The sequence below is a fragment of the Heterocephalus glaber genome, unplaced genomic scaffold, assembly GCF_053883595.1.
Source record: "Heterocephalus glaber isolate CG9 unplaced genomic scaffold, H.glaber_assembly_v1.0 deba00001454, whole genome shotgun sequence".
In the NCBI taxonomy this organism is placed as follows: Eukaryota; Metazoa; Chordata; class Mammalia; order Rodentia; family Bathyergidae; genus Heterocephalus; species Heterocephalus glaber.
In genome coordinates, this window is record NW_028258303.1 from 16,488,517 (window position 1) to 16,506,124 (window position 17,608).

A 17,608-nucleotide genomic window follows, 5' to 3' on the forward strand; every position below is an offset into this window, starting at 1 on the left:
TTTTTTAAATGTGTGTAAATAATTGTGTTCATATAATGTTGACAGACAAGCCCATAAACATTACATGAAAACATTTATTGTCAGTAATACTTTAAAATATAATCCACTTTCCTTTCCAATTTGTTTTGTAGCCTAGAGCCCTTTCAGTACTCAATATACTCAGGGAATCTTTTTTACTGCTTTCCTGAAGGGCAGGTTCAGGAAAATTGTGAGGAAAAAGGAAAGAAAACAGGACAGTATTTTCATTTGAGAGGGTATAGGGTGAGTATGTTAAGAAAGAGAGTCAAAGAAGGGTTGAAAGATTTGATTCAGTCTGCAGAGTCTTTGAAAAGGAGTTGTACACCCTGACTCCTCTCTCCACTTATTGAAGCCCAGGTGAGGAGCAATAGAAATCCCAAATAAGGGTTTGAGACTCTGGAGCAGAGAAGGCCTAAAGCTTACCCTCATGGAAAGGCCCAGGACCCATAGTATGAATGGCTATAAAAGCCTGTAAAAGTGTGTAAGCAGACATTCCTAAGGCTGGCTTATATAGTTCCACATGGCCCAGCATGTTCTGTATTGACTGAATAATTCCTCAAGTACTCCAAGAAGTCATGATATTTTCAGAGAAAGTCAGTGCCCAGAATCTTACAGTTGAGAACTAGATTTGATAGAACTGTGCCTCAGAAGACTGAATTCCCAAGGACCCGGCTGGATGATCCATAGGCTGCAAGCATGGACAGTTGACACTCAGGGGCCCGGCAAATCATGTGCCTTAACATGCATGAGACCCTTGGCACTTAGAATTGGTCCTGAGCAACAGTAAAAGGAGTCTGGGTTTAGAAGTTACATGATTTAATTATTAAATTATTATAGAAAAATAAAGGGTTATCTCCTCGCATAGCTGAATTTGTGATTGGAGTCTCATACCTGCTTCACACATTTCTTCTCTCAATATATTGAAAATTTTAGCTAATACATATACTTGACTCCTTAAACAGCTACAGTCACCAGAGAGCTGATAATTGCTTACTTAGCTACATTCCAGGGGTCACTTAGCTGACATATGGCAGCATTTTGTGAGGCTCTAATGGATAGCATAATTTCTACAGGAAATCTAGAAATGGTATTTCCCGGACCTCACAGGCACCTGAGGTCTATATAAGAGAAGAATCGAGACACTCTCCCTCATACCTGCAAAGGCACTGTGAATAATGCAGTTCCCATCTGCTGTCCCTAGGAATTAGTAGATAATGTATAGATTCTGTTATCTTCATGTAGGAATGCCAGAGGTTTCCAGTCTTTGAGACCCAACACTGAGTAATTCCCAAGTTCACAGTGAATTGCCTCCTCCCTCAATGTTTATAGGTTTATTCTGGAACAGAGCTCTCCAGACACCAGCACAAGCCAAAACACAGGGTGCCAATGGAGCAATAAGGGACATGGTTCAGAGGCTCTTTAGACTCAGAATCACAGATGTCTGGAGCTCAAGGTCAGCTCTAGAAGTTTCGCCTTTCCTGTATCTAAATCCTGAAGATAACTTCCTGGCCCTAGATGTTTCTGCAGTTTTAGTGACTAATAAAGAAGATGAGAGAAGATGATAAGCCAAAGGATGTAGTATAGTTGAACATAGATGCCTAAGTATGGCTGGTGTCAATTAAATACAGAATTTGAAATACAGTTTAAATATTAGAAATTATTTAATTTTAGTTTTAAACACCTTATAAAAATAGCAGCACGGCATTATAGCTTTTATTACCTTATAGCATGCTAAAATATATTGTTAAATCTCTAAATTATGTGGAAGTAATTTATAATAAGTTTGAGTAGACAGAGTGGAATTGAATGTATTTATTGACAGTTTTACTCTACATACAAAGGAAATGTTTTAAGATGTGTTTGCTTTTAAGTATTAACCTAAAGTTGAAGCTGAATAAACACCAAAATCTTTCAATATCTTCATGTGTGAATGTGTTGTGTAGTCAAGAACATACTGTCATATCATTCCTAGTAGTTTTCCTTATCCAAGTCTTGAATCTTGACCTCTAAGTGTGAATATTGGAACTCTATATTGTGCTCTTATAAACTTGGTTATAGTAATTAGCAACAATTTATCAGATCATATGGAATTTAAAGAATATTATTCATTAGGGATATATCATTATTTATTAATATATAGTTGACTATTAGAGGTGTTACTGTTAACTAGTCAGCAACAGAAAATGGCCGTGCATTTTGAAGATTGAAGAGTTTTCCTCCTAAAGGTGATGGTTGAGATGTATAAACTGCCTTGAAAAATCACAGATTTATCACAACACAGATCCCTTGACCATCCTCTGCCTTTATGACAGATATTTGTAAAAATAAAGATTATAGGTTATAATTCATCTCCTTCAAAATCCTGTTGGTTTCTCCTTGTTTGCAGACCACTCACCATCAGTGTTAATTCACAGAAGAGACTGGGCAGCTACACAGAGTCCCACACTTAGGAAGGCCCCCTGCTTGAGTTCATACTCTGTCTCATCTTGAACTTCTTAATTATTCTCAACAATGTGCTCCCCATTTTCATTTTGTTCTGGGTTCCATAAGTTACATGGGAAGCCTTCTCCACCTGCCACAGACAGAATTTCTTCTTTCTTTCTCTTTGTTTTTATGCTTTTAAAAATACCTGTCTGTTTCTCACACCAGAAAAACTATTTGGTATTTACACATGTATGTCCTATTTATTTCACTTAAGTGTATGGCCTCAGTATGCATCCATTTAGCTATAAATGTCTCTGGTTTCTCATTCTTTATGGCTGAGTAGTACTCTATTTTATAAAAAAACCCCACATCTTCTTTATCCAGTTTCCAGTTGATGGGCACTTGGGCTTTTCCAAGCTTTAGCTATTGCAAATTGTGCTGCTATGAACATGGGTACCCATATATCACTGTGGTATGATTCTTTTAATTCTTTTGGGAAGATACCCAGCAGGGGAATAGCTGGGTCAAATGGGATCTCTAGTTTTAGTTCATTGAGGTATCTCCATACTGATTTCCACAGTGGTTGCACGAGTCTGCATTCCCACCAACAACGGAGAAGGGTTCCTTTCTCCCCACACCCCCACCAGCATTTCTTATTGATTGATTTCTTGATAGCAGCCATTCTTTCTGGGGTGAAGTGGAATCTCAGTGTTGTTTTCATCTTCAGTGAGAAACTGAAAGTGTAAATAAGGATTAAAATGGTTAAAATGAATAATTGATAATTTGAAATAAGAAGAAAAGATTCAAAGGGGTAGGGGAAGTTGGAGGGGAAGGGGAAAGGTAAGAAGGAAAAGGAAAAATTATGAGAAAAGGAAAAAATGGAAATAAAGTGTTTGTAAATAGGGAAAGGTGGAGGGGGTGAAGGGAAGACAGGGAATGGGGAAAAAATGAGAACCAAGATACATCATGTACAGGTACAAGTACCCAATGATAAATGTAAACATATTGTCTACCTAAAATGTACCAATAAAAGAATTTAAGCCAAAAAATAGCTGTCTGGATTATAATAGGAAATTATGCTACAAGTTCATTTTCACCTACTGTTTTTATCCAGATAGTTGAGTGGGCGCTCTTGGCACTTGTCCATATCTCTTTCACAAATCAGTTCACCCATCCTTCTGGTGCTGTGAGTCTTGGCTGCCTATGGCTGACTGCTGCTCTTCTCCTTAGGACTGTGTTGTTGCAGAGATACAAATGATGCACACTTTCCTCAAGATGGAACCATTCTGTGGTGCTGTGCATGTTCAGAGTGCCTTGTAGTCTCCCTGGGGATGACATTGAAAGGTGATAGGTGAGCTCACATCCTTGCCTTGTTTCATCCTCTGACCTCTGACCAGTCCTCATCCTCCCATTGCTTTTCCCCTTGGGTATCCCTCCAAGGTACATGAGTACCCGAGTCCCTGTCCTAGGCTCTGCTTCTGGATACTCTTGTGTAAGCCAAGCATGAATTATCACAAGAGCCATGTTAATTCTGCCACTTTATCATTGTTATGCTGTGAATATTTTTGTCTCCTCAAATTTATATATGAAATCATAACTCCTAACCAAGGTCATGAATGGTATTAAGGAGGTGAGGACTTTGGGTGGTGATTAAGTCATGAAGGCAGAGATTTCATAATAGGATTAGATTTCATGAAAGGATTTTACAAGAGGTCCTAAGGAGAGCCTTGTCCCCCAATTTCTTGAAAGTCCTGTGCTACCAAAACTCAACCAGGATGATACAAACAATTTGACTAATGTATAGTTGTTAACGAAATGGAACTCATAATTAGAAGCTCTTGAAAGGGACATTTCCAAATCTAAACAGTTTTACTAGAAAATCATAATAAACATTTAAGGAAAAACTAACAGCGATCCTATACAATGTTTATCAGGAAACGAATGAGGTAAAGACACTTCCCAATTCATTTTTTGAGGCCAGTATCACCCTGACACCAAAACAAAACAAAGATACTACAAATAAAGAAAACTATAGTCCAATCCCTCTCATAAATTCAGACATAAAATTCCTAACAAAATATTAGTGGAAATAATTAAATAATTTATAGAAAGAATTATGTACCATGGCCAAGTGGGGTTTTCCCTCAAGTATGTAAGGCTTGTTCAATAGTCAAAATTAATCAGTATAACCTACTATGTAAACAAATAAAATATGAAAAAATCATATCAAATGGCACAGAAAAATTATTTGAAAAAATCCAACAAAAATTTTCAGCGTTATGTCAACTTTTTAAAGAGCTACAGCTAAAATAATATGTAATGGTGAGGAAAATGAAATGGTTTAACCGTGAGGTAGGAAACAAAGCAAAAATGTACGCTTTCATCATTCAACATAGTATTACAAGTTTTAGCTATTACAATAAAGCAAGGCAAGGAAATAAAATAATTCAGATTAGATTGGAAGAAATTAAATCATCTCTATTGAAACATTACATGATAATCTACATAGAAATATCCCAAGTAATCTACCCAGACTCCTCAAACTAACAAGTGAGTTCAACAAGGTAACAGTATACACTATCAATTATTTTGTACATAAAATAATTGCATTTCTATATTCTAAAATCAGGTATTTGAAAACAAAAATAAAAAATACAATACCAATTACTATCACTTCAATGCAATGAAACACTTAGGTGTAAACTTCACAAAGCATAGTAAGCATTTGTAGGCTAGAAATTAATAAAATCTTGGTGAGTGAAATCAAAGAAGACTTAAGTAAATGAAAAGACATAATGTGTTCATAGATTAGAGGCCTCATCATAAGATCAATTTTTCCCAATTGATTTATGGGTTTAATGAAATTTTTATCAAAATGCTATCGAGATATTTTTGTGGACATAGACAAGCTCATGCTAAAACTTGAACACTAGAAGCCACAGGCCCCAGGATAACTAAAATAATTGTGCAAAGAAAAATAAATTAGAATGAATTATTCTGCCTAATAGTAGGATTTACAGTACTGATACATGGATAAGAAGAGTGTGGTATTGATACAGAGGGACACAATGATCAGTGGGATGGAATAAACATCCTGGAAATGTACCTACATAGATATGCTCAACCAATTTTTGATGAGGGTATAAAAATAATTTATTGGTGAATGGATAACCACTTCAACAAATGGTGCAGGAGCAGCTTAACATCCATAAGCAAAACAAAACAAAGTAAAACAAGAAAACAAAAGAATATGAACCTTATGAAAAGATGAACTCCATACGGATGGTAGTCATCATCTTCAGCCAACAGAGAAATGCAAATTAAAATCACAATGAATTAGCACTGCATATTCTTGAGAAAGGTAAAAATGAAAAATAGTGACAACGCTAAATGCTGTTAAGGATGTACAGAAACTAGGTGACTCACTGAGTCAGCATTCATTGCTTGTGTGAACATAAAATTACGCAGACCCTTTAGAAAAGAGTTTGGCACTTTTTAAAAACAAGTAAATGTACAATTACAATACAACCCAGTAATTACTCTCTTGAACATTTATCATTCATGTTCATGTAAATATCTGTATCTTAATATTCATAATAACTTTATTTGTAATAACCTCAATTTGAAATTACCCTAAATGTACACAAATGGATGGGTGATAAAATATACTGTTGTATATAGTATATGTATCATGAAATATGAAGGTGTGATAAGCAATATGGTGAATGTTTAAAAATTATTTTAATAAAGAAATATTGCCATTAATCTCCCTCAATATATGCCCACTTCCTTTGAACTCACTTATCCCACCATTCTTGCCACTGTCTGAAATGGTTCTTGAAGTTCTCTTTCATGAATGCATTTAGCTGTGCTGTCCTGGTTGCCTTCATATGCTGAATTGACTCAAAATGTTGACCTTTCAGGGTCATTTTAACTTTAGGGAAGAGCTAGAAGTCACATGGTGCCAGATTCAGTGAACAGGTGGATGAGGACACACTCTAATGTTTCTATTTAACAGAAATTTCCTTATACGTTTTTCGAGACAGCCACGAAAATACTCATGAAAGAGGACTTCCAGAACTTTTTGAGAATATAAGAACAATAAGAGAAGTGTGTTCCAACCAAGAGGAAATATTTTGAGATGATTAATAGCAATGTATCTTTGACTGTAATAAAATATTCAGCATATCTTTGATCATGCCTCATATTTCTCAGTAAGAAAAAGAAAGGGCTTATTAATGTACACCAGTTGGATCAATTTCCAGGGAAGTTTGTTGACTGCAAAAAAGCCAGTCAGCCTGGGCATAGTGGTATATGCCTGTGATTCCATTACTTGGGAGGCTTAGATTGTGAGTTCGAGGCCAGTCTGTACTACATAGTGAGACACCATGTCAAAACAAACAAACCTTAATCGTGGTTACATTCCTTAATTTCACTTACAGAAGATTTTGAATGACAGAAAATTAGAAATGGAGGGCAGATGAATAGATGCCAGGGGTAAGAGAAAATGGAAGGCTTGGAGATGGGAGGAAGATGAATGTGGTTATAGAATGTTGGTTAGAGGGTTTTTTTATAATGGTGAACTCTTCAGTGTCTGAATTAGATAGTACACAAAAGAGCCTACACATTTGATAAAATTGTATAGTAATAGACACACACTGGGGCTGAGGATGTTGCTCAGTGGTAGAGCACTTGCTCTACATATGTAAGACACTGTTCCACCCCCAGCACCACAAACATGTGCAATATATATATATATATATATGTATATATTCATATTCCACAGGTATAATTGGAAAGCTGAATAATACTGTGAATAGTAATGTTAATACTCTGTGATATTTTATTATAATTGAACCCAGTGCTACTATAGAAGGAAGTTGTGTAAACTGTACACAAGATTTCTCTGTATTATTTCTCCTAACTTCATGTGAGTCTATGATTTTCTCTATTAAAAAATTCAATTAAATTTCTCTCAGTGATATAGCAGAAGAAATTCAAAGAATACTGCTTTATAAATTTAAATATTTTTGCTTAGCCTTATTTGATACATAGAGCAGTACTAACATCTAATTTATTGGTTGTCTACAAAGTTTATTTTGTTAAAGAACTGGATATATTATATTTCTTGAGGTACATCTGGTTCTAAGATATACAATACGGTTTTTTTTCTTGATGAAATTCCCATTTTTGTTGGTATTTTTGGAATATGTGTTAGAGAGGAAGGATGTTCAGCTCTTTTTGACTTAATGCTATTACCAGGAAGTTTTTTTTGAAGAATTTACATTGGTCTTTATTTAATTAAGCCTGAGAACCACTATTTAGTTGCAGATGGAACAGAACAGTCTAGCATAGCTTTTAACATTTCCCCTTTTAACTTTGCTTGTAAGTTTGTTGCACATTTCTTTAAAAAGATGCTGCCTGTCTTTAATCAGTCTATAGACTTTGACATGAGAATCACCTCACTATGCCACATTTAAAAATTCAAAAGTAAGGAAAATGGATTCTTAGCCTAATAAGACTTTTTATCATCTACAAGATCAATATAATTTATCTGTATGATAAATTTTTAAGTTTTCTGTAAATTTAATGAGAGATGTTTATGCACATGTATGACCTTGACAATTGCTTTTTTTTTGACAGTTGCTGTACTTTGTTATGACTCTCCCTCAATACCTTCCTGTTGAATATTATTTATTATTTACTTATTTAAATTGACATATGAAAACATGTACATATATATGGGGCCCCATGTGGTATTTTGATGAATGTGTACACAAATCCTTGGAATCTTATAATAACATTGATGTATGTCTTTTCTGAGTAGGAAGGTTTTCAAGCTAGTGTTATATAATTTGATGATAAACTTGTAAAAACAAAAGCTCTTAATGAAGGCTTACAAAGTGAACACCACTCCAGTTACTTGTCCTTTGTAGCATGTACCACATCAGGTACAGAACTCTGCATGAGCCAGACCACTATGTTATCCTCTTGACCCTTGTGGTGCTAGCTTAGAAAAATGGTCACTCAACACTTCATTCTGATAGGTAGCCAGTGACTTGCCATTCTCTGACTTCTTTTTAGCCAACTAGTGAGGATGAATTTGATACCTCTCTAAGAAGAAGCTTATTTGAATGCAGTAGGAATTTTTATTAGTATTTTGGACTAATTTTGAATGTTCCTATTTGTGAGAGGAGAAATATAATGTGGTATTTGTGATGTTTAAGAGCATGGATAAGTTATATGACTGATCTAGATTCAAGTCAAACTGTTTCTACTTATCTGTATGAGACCATGGGTAATGTCATTAACCTTTCTGTGACTTACTTTAGCTATATTAAAGGTATTACCGCCCTACCTCATGCAGTAATTGCACGCACTCTGTGAATATGTATTCAGATGATGATGATGGGAACAAATAGGAAGCATTAGATCGATATTGGTAATTGCTACTACTGAAGTAAAATACATGAGATACACATAGAATCTAATTTATTTTTGAGAACCATACCACTATATTCAATGTTTCCTTCTAAGTGAAATTCATCAGGATATGGAAAATTAGTACATATTTTAACTCAGCTACTTTTTTCTATTGAGGAGTAAAATTATGGGTTAATATAATTATAACATACTAAGGTATTCAAAATTTCTTTTTCATGTTTTTGCAGTAAAGTGACTAAGAATTTTAATATTTTTTCAAGTCAGTAGTTAGCAATGATGCCCATGGATGTAATAATGAAATTGGCCATTATGCAGCACTTAAGGGGCGCTGCTTTTCCTTCAGTGTTATTAAAGCCTGGGCTCTTCAAACAAACTATACTGTGGCATTTTCTAGAGCTACTGACCCCAGGCCATCATGTGACCTAAATATTGACTAAAGAGAATCTTTGTATCTTTTAATGGTGTATTCAATAGCTATAGTTAAACCAAGCATAAAATAACAGGTCCTTTTTATCTTTAAAGTTATAATATCTCAGGGATTATATTAGTTTTACTTTATTTTAGGATCATTATATAACGCTCCATACACAAAACAAGAAAAATCTCCACACCAAGACTAAGATTTCATATGAAATTCTGGGAGAATCACACAGGCCTAGATATTGATGTTTAAAAACTATTAAGTTTTAGAAATCATTGATCAACTTTTATAAGAAGCTGTTTAAAAGCCTCCCCCTCGCTAAGAGTTTTCAGGAACTGAACAAATTAAGTAGTTTGGTGCCAACTTCCAGCACTTTTATTTGTGTGAAATCAGATTGAAATGAATATTAAATCTAACCACAGAACAGGAAAATAGTAAAAAAAAAAAAGTCAATTCCACTTATTTAACCTTGAAAAAGTAACTATAATTTTACATGTTATAAAGCTATAATTTGTATCATATGAATTATGTATGAGATGTCTGTACAGTCACATGTTCCCCCATCAGCCATCTGTCTGACTGATTAGCTAGATTACCTATTCTGTTGAAGAAAATGAGAGATGAAAATACAAGTGTCCTCCAAAAAACAAAAAGTTGCATCTAACCTTTTAAAAACAACGCGTGAAATGATGTCCTCATGGAGTACATGTGGAAAGCAGCTGTAAATGATAATATTCACTATGAGGACTCATAATTTTTGATTCACATAAGAATATAGTCTTCAAAGCTTTTGTTGAATAAGCTATATGATAGGTGTGAGCTGTCTAATAAAACCCCTGGAGCCATTTCTTAGTGAAGCAATGTAGCAAAATAGGTACACATGGGATTCAGGGGAGCACGCTACCGGTGTTCTAATCCCCTCTAAAGTTTACCAGTTATCTGCTTTGTGCAAATGCTTAGCTTCTCTTTGTCTGTCTCTTCTCAAATATGACAATAAGAATAACTACCTTATAAGGATTAAATTAATTATTATACCTTAATCAATGCCCAGTACTTAGCAACAGCTCAATATGTGCTCATTATTTTTATTATGTGGTAATTAGTAATAAATTCTTCATACCAAATTCAAGAATGAAAAAAACCTTTCTGTTTAGATTCCCATTTTGGAATGATACATGTTATAAACATGTTACAGTATTTGTTGCTCTTTGGTACTTGTTTTCTACATTTCTTACATTATTTCCAAGTATAGAATTTGAAATATTTTGTAATCCACACATTTTTTAGACATAGTCATTTTATATCAGGCAGAATGGCTATTAGTAAAAATAACTTTGTAAACACCCAATTTACTTCATTATGTTTCTCATAAGTATATCTTGGAAGACTAAAATTATAAACAGTAACCAGATGTTGCGAATCTTTAACATATAACTTCAAAGTCATTGCACAAGAAGAACAGATTTTCTAAACTAAACACAGTCACAAATATTTAGCTCCCCAGAACTACTGTAATGGCAAGATACATGATATAAGAAGCCCAGAAGGAAGGCCAAATCCATACTCGAATGCAACTCTAGTGTTCATGTCCATGCTGAAAGCTAGCTAGTGAAAATAAAATGCAATATTGTTTGGTTTGTACTGTACTTTTTACTTAAAGTTTTGAATACTTAAAGTAAAATATTTAACATAATTTAAAATTTTTATTAGATTCAGCAAGGGAGCATTTCAAGTTATAGTTTATAAAATACAAAGTTGAAACTGGTAGATAAAAATGCTAACAATTTGTGAACATCTGTATCTCATCACACCCGCCACCTCCAGCCCCAACACTCCCATATAGAATTTCATACTGCTGAAGAGCTTACATGTCAAGACTAGCTCCACATGCTCAAATATCAACTCATTTACTTGCTGGTTGGGTAATTTTGATTTTGGAGAAATTCATGCACTCTTTCTGTGCACCACTCTCATTATCTGTGGAGGAAATTATCATAGCACCAACTTCATAGAGTTTATGTGAGGATTAAAGTTACACACATCCAGACACAGAGACTAAATGCATACCTGAAGATTCTCCAGATGCTCCTACCTGCCTGCCTTATAGTATATTTTTACTCTTGCCTGCCTTCATTACATGTAATGTGAGAGGAACTGGAATTTTCAATACCCTCACTGACATAGATTGGGCAAAATAATTAAGCAACGTCTCTTTCTGCATTCTTGACTCTTTTCCAGAGCTTAGTACTGTACCTTCAGGCAATAGTTTGAAGATAATGTCTTTAAGCTGACTATACAGCTTCTCTCTAATACATTCCCTATGTCTACCCTATCACAAAGTGGTAAAATAATGACTTCTTACCACTTTGCCCCATCCTGTTCTTCCCATTGATTCCAAAATCCTCTTTTTTGAAGTGATGTAAACTCCCACAGCCCATAAAAGATACCAAAGTGTGACTGATTAGTAACTTTATATTGGACTCTCTTCCTTTGATGAAAAAACTCACCCCTTCACTGGAGTAAGGGGACAATGGAACTGTGTGTTTTGATTTGCATTAGTGGATATGAGTAATTGGAGGGGAGATGACATCTTCTTGGCATGGGCAGACTATAAAGAATAGTAAATAGCCTCAGTGCTAATATTTAGTGAAAAAAAATGTCCTTTAAAAATAAAAAGAAGAATCTAGAGAATAAGGTAGGTAAACATCAGTGGCTTTAATTTAGAGTCACTGTCTTTAGCATCACTGTTTGTTTTCTTAGTAGCTCCTGAGGTACTATCTTAAAGCCTGTCCTCTCTTGGAATAATTTTTTGAGAAACACAAGAATAGAATATTTATGGATGTGGTTTATCCATTGTATTCTTAAATAATGTTTTAGGATAAATGCCTGTATTAGCATTACATTATCACAATAAAATTCTGGAGGCAACTCATTTTATAAGAGAAAAAAATTATTTAGCTCACAGTTTGGAAGTTCAGCATTCAAGATGGGGTATGGGATGGGGTTGAGGTTGGGTATTGATGTGGTCTCTTATGAAGCTGGTAGGTAGCAATGGCAGGAATGTGTGTCAGAAAGAGCAGTTACATCTCAAACTGGAGCTGGAAGAGAGTAGTTTCCCACAATCCCCTTCAGGATTACACCTCCAATGACCTAAGGATGTCCCACTAAGCTCCACCTCCTAAAAGTTCTACTGCCTCTCAGTAGTGCCACCCTGCAGGTGAAGCCTTCAGTCATGGACTTCTGGGGAACACTTATCCAAACCATAACAACCCAATACATTTATGATAATTATAAGAAATAGAAACAGGCTATTTTATTTTGACTCCTTTTTGGATCATTTACTTCATCAGAGAATGTTTTTAATTTTAGGGAAATTTAAATGAGATTGATGATGAATAAAATGGTCTTCAAAAGGTTCTCAAAAAGGAGAAATAAGTAGAATAAAGATATGGCATGTACAAGAATCTAATAACCTTAATGAATGTAAACGTTGTATGTCATAAACAAGAGCTAAATTAATAATATTAACAAGTATGATAATGAGGAAAGGAGAATTACAGGAGGAGGGAGGGAGAGAGGACAGAAGTGGATTAAAAAAAGAATCAAGCTGTATTATGTACATGTACACAGTCCCCAAGATGATTGTAAATTGAATATACTGCAAATATGTACTAATTTTAAAACAATAACATAAAAAACATAAAATAAAACTCCTGCATTAATAACACTGTTAAAATAGACATGTGCACTGGTCACAGCTCTGGTATGCCTGGACTAAGAAACAGCAGGAAAAAAAAGGAATAAATGGTGCTAAGGAGGCTGTCCAGGCGATCACATGTGGCGAGAACCACAGAGATGCATTGCATGGCCTCCCCTGAGACATGCCCAGAGTTCCTTTGAAGAGTACTTGAAAGTGCAGCTCACAATAAGAGCTACTTTAGAGAAAAGTACTTGGGCTGTAATTTTAAGTAGCTATTGTAGTTGTAATATCACCTTCTGAAAAAAGAACTTCAGTCAGTTCTCAGGCAAGGTGTCAAATAACTGCTTATTGTCAGTGCAGAAAAGTTACATTGGAGCTTTTGGGCAAAAAGCCCCTCTGACTGCCAACATCAAGAAAGTATAATAAAATATATTAGGGGATTAAGTGATATCAGTATTGAGGAAAACAGGCTTTCCTCTATAAGACTGACTTCAACAGCATATAGTCCTGTTTTGGCATTTTTCTATAATTTCCCTATTTCTTTCTGTGTGTCTCTTTTTACATAAATGATTAATAATAATAACTAAAAATAAACTTTGTAATAAGTTTAAAGGAGCTTATATGAAAACATAAAATAAACAGATCAAAATATTTCTATTTATAATCTAAGTTGAGTTCAAGTTTTAATTTTGCTGAATTTTTATTTAAGGCAAAATAAATGGAAGAGGTCTATGGCCTTAAATTACCTGATCTTAAGTAGCTGGTGCGCCTATGGCTTTGTCTGGATAGTCCCAGTTTCTCAGCTGTCTCAGTGTAATTTATAACACTCCCTTTTACTTTCACAACTCTTGTGCTTGGGTTGATAAAGCATACACATATTCTACCTCATATAGGTAATTTGCATGTTAAGTGCCGTTCTAACCTTAAAAAACTCTAGAATGCAGCTATGAGCCACATGGAACTGTAAGAATTGTGTTCACTCAGAGCAGTTTTCAGTTCTGGCTTGCCAACCTCATTGATTTGCTTTATGAAATAGTTTTCCAAATATTTCGGAGTCTGTATTCTTTAAAAGTAAAAGAAATACATTATTCCATTCTAATAAATTTTATTCAACTAGCTTAAAGTGCACTACTACTTTTTTTCCTAATGTATTTCATTCTTGTTCAGATTTTAGTCTGCACAGTATTCAGGGTTTTGGTTATTTCACTAGAAGGGAAGATATTTTGGAAGCTAAACTCGTGTTAGACAATTTCATCCTCAAGCAAACTCTGGGCTTCTGAAACGTTCTAGGAAGTTGCACTACATCTGCCATTCAATAGGCACCTAATTAATATGTGCTAACTGAATGAATGTGTACCAATAAGTGGGTTTCTTGACCTTTTAAAAGTTAACTTGAATGTCATAAGTTAATAGCACTGTTTTCCTGTTATCAAAGATATAATGAGAATAATAAATTTCTTAAGGAATCTCTCATCATTATTATTCACATTTATTAGATTAAATAAAATACACATGCAATGAAGAAAGAATTAAATCACTCCATGTAAGATATTAAGTGAGAAATCTCAAACCATGTGTGTCTAATATAGAGAAAAAGAGAGTATGGAAGGCTAAATACCAGGAAGTAATTGAAACTTTTGTTGTGATGAGTGGTGTACTAGTTAATTAATTAATTTTTTTCTTTGAAATTACTGTTGAAAGCCTATCATTAATCATTTTAGGTCCCTCAAAAGTGTTCTTTCCACACTATGTTGCAAACTTCTCTCATGGTCATGAGGATAGCTTGTGATTTCAGCCTAACATCAGATTTTAAAAACACCATATTATAGAGTAGGGAAAGAAGAGATAGAACAAAGAAGGTCTTAGACATTTCAGGGGTTAATCTAAAACCAAAATTTGAAGACGATTTTAAAAGATGGGCTTCGCTTTTTTATCATGTTATTAATCTTTCAGGAATTTAGTAACACCTGCATTATTTTTATTATTTAACTAAGAGGTAGCCAATAATTACAATAAACTTTGAGTGTTTGTAATACCATGATGGGAAAAGGGAAAGCCAATGATAGTGGGTCAAAGTTTTAAAAGTCTTTTGCTCTTCAAGTCAATAGGAAGAAAGTTATTGGCATAAAAATGGGCTGATTCAGAGAATACCCAATAGACTGGCAAACCATTACCAAATTGAAATAATTACTTAAATCCAATAGTCCCTTTATGCAATAATTGTACTACATCAGTACTTAAGTTTCATAGCTTTTTGTTATTACTAACCACATTTTCTCCATCTTTCTTCATTCTTTCTGTTTGTTTCACCTACCTCTTTGAATAGGTTCTAGCTAATAAGAAAGAGTATCATTTGATCCTTTTGAAAACAAAATCTAATGGGGGAAAAAGCCTTGCCATTTCAGAGTTCCATAACCATGTCATGAAATCTCTTGCATAAGTAAAAAGGAATATAACATCTCAAGTCATTATATTAAGACTAATTGTCTTATTTTTAAATTTAATTTTATTAGAACAGTTCTCTTAAAACAATGTGCAAAAATACTAATGGTTCACCTCAACCTACCCAGGATTATTGTAATAGAAAAGAACGACAGGTCTGGCACTATGAACTTCTTCGTTAAATTTCTGTTGATGTAACACTCAAGCATCAAAATCTGTGTGCAGAAATTTTAACATCTTTATTCTACAGAAAAAAACAAAATGATTAAATTCTTTTACTTTGAAATCATGTTTGAACTTCAATATCCAAAGAAATATTTTTAAACCAGATATCAATTATTACTATGTCCCCACCAACTGCTTTTCCATTGATCACCATTTCATGAGGTACACAACTGATAACTTGAAGAAAACATCCAAGATATATTTGCACATAAAGGTCAGGAAAACATAGTATTACATTTAAAACTGAGATTCTTGTTGAAATAACTGGTCCTTTATTCTGTATTACTGCAGAGAATCTCAGCATTATTATCAAGTTGTACATATTAATTGATCTAACTGCCAAGATAGTTGCTATATACTCCATTCATTTGGTCTCTATAGGCATAGCTCTTCTCTTAAAGAATTAGCAAAAGCTTAGCAGGAATCAAAATATTGTACCCAAATATTTGAAAAGTTGGCATGTTTCTATATTTTTAATCAGAATTTTTATGTTTAGTTTTTATGCCAACAGTGAGGGCACAGAATTTTAGTTACTTTTTAACTTTCAAGTTAAAAGAAGACATGATATAGTGAATTAGGAAAACAAGCTGTGATACCATAAATTATATAAATGCTTTCTGGGCCTCATGGGATAAATAACCAAATAAAGCTGTCCTATTTAGGGCGTAGTATGATCTAAATATTTGTGTCTGTCTAAAATTCATGTGTTGATTCCAAACCACCAAAGTGATAGTATTAAGAATTGGGTCTCTGCAAAGTGATTAGGTAATAGGAGCAGAACCCTTATGAATGGGGTTAATGCCCTTATATAAGAGACCTAATGGAGCTTTTTTGTTGTTCTGCCATGTAAGGATGGAGCAAGAAGTTTCCATACTTGAAGCCAAGAACAAGTCCCTATTAGACACCAAATCTACTAGCACTTTGATCTTGAACTTTCAAGAGTTCATAATTGAAAAGTCTCTTATTTATAAATTACCCAACCTGAGTTATTTATTTATAGTACACGGATGGGGATGGGGCTGTCACCTAAATTCTAAGTCATTAATGCATGTGCTCATACATGTATCCACTTATCTGTTCATTTAACAATATTTTGAAATGCTTTGAGATGTAGTTGGAAGACAAAAACAATTTAATATAAAAATTGTGCTGAAGGAGCTTCCTATGAAGTGTAAGAGATAATTTACATGATCATGTTATAAGAAAGAAGATAAAGAAGCACATACATGCATTACTGTTGGGGAGCAAGGTATGATATATAGTGGTGAAACAGGAAATTTGGTAATGTCTGATTTTAAGAAAGTAGTTCCTATCAGAGAGTTTGTAAGGAATCCTTTTCACAGACATTGGAATGGAATGTTTGAGGTCAAGAGTTTGGGAATTGACAAGTTATAGGTGGTGATGAGGTTGGTTGGTAAGTGGAATTGAAGTAAGGTTCACTGAAGTTAAGGAGTCACAAGAACTGAGAGATTAAGATTTATGTATATGAACTTTGAAGACTTCTGAGTTGCTATTAAGAGTTATTGTACAGGAAATGATTTTGAGAACAATGTCATCAATGAATGTTGGTAAATATCTAAGAGATAGGTGGATAAACAGCAAAGAAGCAGAGTGCTGTGTAAGCCATTAAAGATCAGTGCTCCTCCAGGAACTCTACATACATAAAGATCTGGAGGCATCACTGAGGATTAAGAACCATGTAACCACTTATCCTAGCTTCAACTTAACAGAATATAAGAAATTAATAGAAGGTACTTGTTAGTTCTTTATAGGAGAATAGGTTTAAATTGAGGAAAGGATAGAGAGTAAATTGTCAGTAAAGTTGTTAAGAATGAATTATTTATTTTTCATGAAATTGGAGAGTTTGTTTTGGAGAACACAGTTTTAAGAGAGACAAAGACTCTATAAATGTTGTTCAGGTCAAAAAATTACAG

General features: G+C 34.2%; 1 protein-coding gene and 1 long non-coding RNA gene across 3 annotated transcripts in view; one reads left to right on the plus strand and one right to left on the minus strand.

The window, feature by feature from the left end:
- The window catches only part of Cfap299 (cilia and flagella associated protein 299), a 595,444-nt gene that overhangs the window by 152,533 nt on the left and 425,303 nt on the right, over positions 1-17,608 (plus strand). The gene's annotated exons all lie outside the window — the stretch shown is intronic.
- LOC110349944 (uncharacterized) lies at positions 2,702-13,875 on the minus strand. Its single transcript, XR_002396160.2, has 4 exons — positions 13,754-13,875; positions 12,271-12,405; positions 3,544-3,767; positions 2,702-3,176 (listed from the first exon to the last, which is right to left on the minus strand). It is a non-coding gene; the product is annotated as an uncharacterized LOC110349944 (long non-coding RNA).